The sequence below is a fragment of the Chrysochloris asiatica genome, unplaced genomic scaffold, assembly GCF_000296735.1.
Source record: "Chrysochloris asiatica unplaced genomic scaffold, ChrAsi1.0 scaffold00245, whole genome shotgun sequence".
NCBI lineage: Eukaryota > Metazoa > Chordata > Mammalia > Afrosoricida > Chrysochloridae > Chrysochloris > Chrysochloris asiatica.
In genome coordinates, this window is record NW_006408763.1 from 1478486 (window position 1) to 1484298 (window position 5813).

Here is a 5813-nt window from a genome sequence, read left to right on the forward strand (position 1 = left end):
GGTCGCTATGGGTCGGAACCGACTCGACGGCACGTAACAACAACAACATATATATACACACACACACACAATAGAGGAAGAGATGATGCCAGGACTTCATCTCTCATACTTTGGACATGTTATCTTCAGTCCCTGGAGAAGGACATCATGCTTGGTAAAGTGGAGGGTCAGCAAGAAAGTGGAAGACCCCCAAGAGATGGACTGACACAGTGGCTGCAGCAATGGGATCAAGTATAGCAATGATTGTGCGGATGGTGCAGGACCAGGCAGGGTTTTATTCTGTTGTGCATAGGGTCACTATAGTCGGAACCAACTTGACGGCACCTAACTTCATTTAAGAGAAATGAAGTCCTGATGCTTGCTATTGGGGGCATGAATGAACCTTGAGAACATTGTTGTTGTTAGGTACTGACCCATAGCAACCCTATGTACAATAGAACGAACCACTACTGGATCCTGCACTATTGGGGTCCAAGACCTGCTCAGACCACTGTGTGGGTTTCCCAAAGGAGAGGCGAGGATTAACGAACAGGCAAGGGACACAAGCTGATGGCAAGTGACAAAGTTTATTTCAAATCTCAGAGTATATATAGGGTGGTTCTGAAAGTCATTGCTGTCTTTTGCACCGGGGACATACTCCAGGAGCCGTATTTTTACAATTGTTCTTAATCATTCTTTCTTTGTTTACATTCTTTAGCAAAATGGCCTATTTTTCCACAATTAAAACACTTTCCTGGGCATTTAAGAGCAGCAAACATTTCAGGAGGAGTTAGCCCCTGAAGGGCAGCGGCCATTGCCAGGCCCTGATTGTATGAGGGTCCCACATCGGCACAAAGACAAATATAATCATCTAAGCTGCCTTTATTCTTGAACGGGCGAATAACCATCTGACAAACACTGTTGGCATTTTCAAAGGCCAACTGTTTTACAAGGGTCAGAGAGTCAGGGGAATCACCCAGGATCCTTCCAGATGTAAGACGTAGTCGGAGACAAAGTCTTGAAAAGGCTCATCAGGACCCTGATGCACCTTTGATTACTCAGTAGTTTGCTTACCAGTGTTGGGGATGGATCGCCAAGCTTTTCGTCTGCACTGATTAACCTGAGCATAGGCAGGCATAGGATACATAATTTGCTTTTCTATGGTATTATATTCCCCTTCCCCTACTTACATGTCAAATGTGGCTCCCCCATTCCACTGATTGTTGTTAAGGTTTGCTATACGCCGTGCTTCCTCATAATACCCAGATTTCCACAACAGATAATCACCTCCTTCAAGACAGGCATGGGCGATATTCTTCCAATCTAAAGCAGGCAAGCCTTCTTCACAGACTAGTTCTATCAAAGCCTGTGTAAAGGGAGCATTCGGCCCATATTGAGCACAAGCCATTTTGAACTCTTTTAAACTTTTAAAGGGTAAAGAGCTGTGGGTGCGAGTCTCCACATCTATACCATGCTCATCTTGACCAGCAGGCGTCCGCACAATTGGATACATTTGAAAACCAGACAACTCGTCCTCCTGTCTTGCTCCATCAAGCAATGCCGCCTGTATCGGGGAGTATCTTGGGGTAGCTATTTTTACAGTGACAGGGGCAATCACTGGGGTATTAGACTGAACGGTGGCACAGGGGTTCAAGCATAAGGGAGTCGTTGTTTCTCTTTGAGTCCTAGCCTCTCTTTCCTTGGCTAAGTCAGCAAGGGCAGCGCGCCACTGCTCCTCCTTTTGCTGCATAGTTTCAGTCAACACCTTTTTCTCTAAAGTTAAATCTTTTAACTGACTTAAAACTTCTTTCAGCACAGATCTTAGATCTCCCTCAGGCATTTCTCCAGAAGTTAATGGGGAATTAGACTTGCACCTGGGCGTTTCCTCATTTTCCAGCGCAATGTTAGGGTGCGGCCCTTCTTCTTCTGCCTTATCTACTACTGCCTCTCTTACTTCCTTGTCCTTCGGTGCCAGCGCCATTTTAGGTCACAGCTTCTCCTCTTCTTGTTCCTTCTTTATGCTGACTGAAAAAAAGAGCACTGACCGGAGAATCTGGCCAGGCTTCATCCCCACTATAATTTTCTTTCTTATCCTCGTGTTTCTCATCCCCCAATTCTTTTTCTATGCTCAAAGTCAGTAAAGATTGTAAATCAGGGTATATGAGTGGAGGTGGAGTGGTTGGTTCCGTGGAACTGCCTCCCAGATGATCGCTGCCAAAATCAAAAGTATCTCATACAAACCGCCACAAACTAAATGTATAGGCAGGCACCCGGGACGGGCCATTCTTAGCATAATATTCTTGCAGTTGACGACCTATCTGATTCCATAACTTAACATCAACCACTCTGTCCTCAGGGAACCAAGGACAGACAGTATTTACAAAGTCTATGAATTTACAAAACTGGCTATGATCTACTTTTGCACCTCTGCTACGTAGCATTTCTCTCAACATATCTACATACCGTGCTCTTCCTGGTTTGTTTCCCATACTTACCTGATTGGATTGCCCTCCCTTCTTTTAATGTCCACGCTTCCTTTTTCTTCGGGTCTGTTTTGAAGGGTCCGTCGCGTTATCTCTCATATTGGAGTCCCACGTTTTGGGTGTCACTTATCGGGGTCCGAGACCTGCTCAGACCACTGCATGGGTTTCCCGAAGGAGAGGCAAGGATTAACGAACAGGCAAGGGACACAAGCTGATGGCAAGTGACAAAATTTATTTCAAATCTCAGAGTATATATAGGGTGATTCTGCAAGTCTTTGCTATTTTGCATAGTTACAAGTCTGTCCTTTACTGTGAATCAGGCGACCTTGGGAAAGCTACCTTCCCTGTTGTGTTGATAAGCAGACTTTGTCTGGTTAGACCCAGACTTAAAGTTTTATGAGGCCTGTAAGTCTTTTGGTCCCCAACACTGCACCTACCTCACAATCCTTGCTTTGCTTGAGCCCATTGCTGCTGTTACTGTGCCAACCCATCTCTTCTTTTCACTGATCCTCCACTTTACCAACCATGATGTCCTTCTCATAGGACTGGTCCCTCCTGGTAGTATGAAGTATGAGAGATAAAGTCTGGCTATCCTGGCTTTTAAGGAGCATTCTGGCTGTACTTCTTCCAACATAGATTTGTTTGTTCTTCTGGCAGCCCATGGTACTTTTAATATTCTCCTCCAATACCATAATTCTAATACCATGATACTAGGTTAAATAAGTCAAACACAAAAGGACAAATATTATATGATCCCACATCTTTGAAATAACCAGAAGAGGCAAATGCATAGAGACAAAAGTTTGTTAGTAGTTACCCGGGACTGAGAGGAATAGGAAATGGAAGTTATTGTTGAAGGGGTTCTGAGTTTGTGTTGAAGGTGATGTAAATTTTTTGGAAACAGTTGGTGATGACAGTAGGCTAATATGGTTAGTGTAATTAATGTCATTACACAATAAAATAGTTAAAATGGCAAACTTTTTGTTACATGTGTTTTACCGCAATAATATTTTAAGCATAAATGAGTACATTTTTTAATTGAAAAAATTATATAATGGCAATCGGGAGCCTGGTGAGTCTCAGAATGTCTGTCTCCTGCTGCCTCAGTCTAGATAGGTTACCACAGCATCTATGCACACCTGCCATTTTGGGACCTTCCCTCATCTTCCTTCCAAGTGTCCATTCACCTCTGAGTTGGGTCTCCTTTTTCCTACATCTTGTATCCTCCTCTTTCTTGGATTACTTCCTTGTTTTCTTGAAACACATCCTCTTATAGCTTCTTGAAAAAGGGTACATGGGAGGTTTTGGCTTTTGTTGTTTTGATTTTTTTTAAAAAACTTTGTATGCCCAAAAAGTGTTTCTATTTTACACTTACACTTATTTAGTAGATTAACTGAGTATATGATTCTTGTTTTTGCCTTGGTATGGATTTATTTTCTTCCATTGTGCCGGGCATTCAGATTCAGTTTAAAAACTCATGTTTTTTAGATCTGGGACATCTTCATTTATTGATAAGTTCTTTGATAAGATTTCTCTCCATTTTATCTATTTGTTTTTCTGGGACGCTTAATTGTCATATGCTAGATACTTTTTTAGCTTTTTGTATTTTAATTTTTGGGAGATTTCCTCAACTTTCATTCAGTCTCTCTCTGGAGTTTTTCATGATCCTTTATTTTTTTTTTTTTAAACTGTCTAAGAGGAAGACTAATACCAGATATCTCACTTGGATTGGATTTTAAGGGTTCTTTCCTTTCTCACAAAACCAAATTCTAACAGAGAAAAAAAAGTCCTACCCAAATTGCAAAGGCATTGACTTCTTCTTCTACCATTTCTACCACTAGGTGGCAAAATCTTGCAGTGTTGGGGCAATATTCTGCAGGAGGCTGTATGTGCTCTCAACCAGTGCCCAATGGATGGTGTTCACAGGCCAGGAACCAAGGGCTGGAGATGGGCGTGGCACCACTCACTATTACTCCTAGTGACCAACTCGAAAACTTTTTTTGCTTCCTGTCTCTTCAAAGTCTATGCTCTTCAGATCTGGACCATTTAATTCTGAAGGGAGAAATATTCCCACCTGGGGGCGCAACACTAATCCCATTTAACTGGAAGATAAGAATGTTCCCTGGACACTTTGGGCTTCTCATGCCTCTGTATCAACAGGCAAAGAAGGGAGTTACTGTATTGGGTGGTGTGATTTTCAAGGGGAAATCAGATTGATATGATATAATGGAGGTAAAGAAGAATATATGTGGGATCCACGCGATTCCTCAGGACATTTCTTGATATTCCCAAACTCTGTGATTAAAGTTGATGGTAAATTATAGCAACCCAATTCCAACATGGCTACTAATTTTCCAAACCTTTCAGAAATGGGTCACCCCATCAGACAAAGAGCCAGGATCAGCTGAGATGCTTCAACAAAGGAACTATGGAATGGTAGAAGAAGGTCATTTTAAATACCAGCTACGACCACATGACCAATTGCAGAAATGAAGCCTGTAATTGTTAAGAGTATTTTTTTCCTTGTGTTCATCAAGTGTTTGTGTTTCATTTTATTCACTTATAAAAGATGTAACTGGAGTTAGTTCAATTTAAGTTGTACACATGTTAGTTGCATCATGTTAGGTGTGAGTATGACTTTATTTAGAAATGATGCATGGTTTAAAGAGATATGTACAGGTGCCAAGTTGACAAGAGGTAGATTGTGGTAGTTAAGGTTTTGTGTCAGCGTGGCTGGGCAAGGATTCTGTGGTTTGGCAGTTAGGATGTAGCCATCTCCCGTAGTGAGATTTAATATAATGTCATCATTTCTATGATGAGATCTGCTGTGAACAGTGAATCATTTGAAAGGTGTGGTCTGCTGCCAACATACTGGACACTTAGAACTTGTTTTCTGCTAGGTTTGGATCCTGCATCTGGTTCATCTTCTGACCTTTGGTTCTCTGTATTTGAAGCAGTGGCCTGTTCTATTGCCTGCCAGTCCAGGAGTCATCAGCAGCCAGTCATCTTACCTGTCCAATTTGTCTGTCTGCCATCTAAACTGCTGATGATTTTGTTTCATTAGTCCTGCAGCTGTATGAGTCACAAGGCTCCAGTCAGACATCTGACCCATGGACTTGGGACTTGACCACCTCTACAACTGTGTCATTTCCTTGATGGTGGTGGTGGTTATGTTCTGTGAAGTTGGTTCTGACTCATAGCAACCCTGTACAGGGTTTCCAAGGCTGTAAATCTTTGTGAGAGCAGAACGCCTCATCTTTCTCCTGCGAGCCGCTGGTAGTTTCAAACTGCTAATCATGAGATTAGCCGCCTGATTTATAACCACTACGCTACCAGAGCTCCTTAATTCCT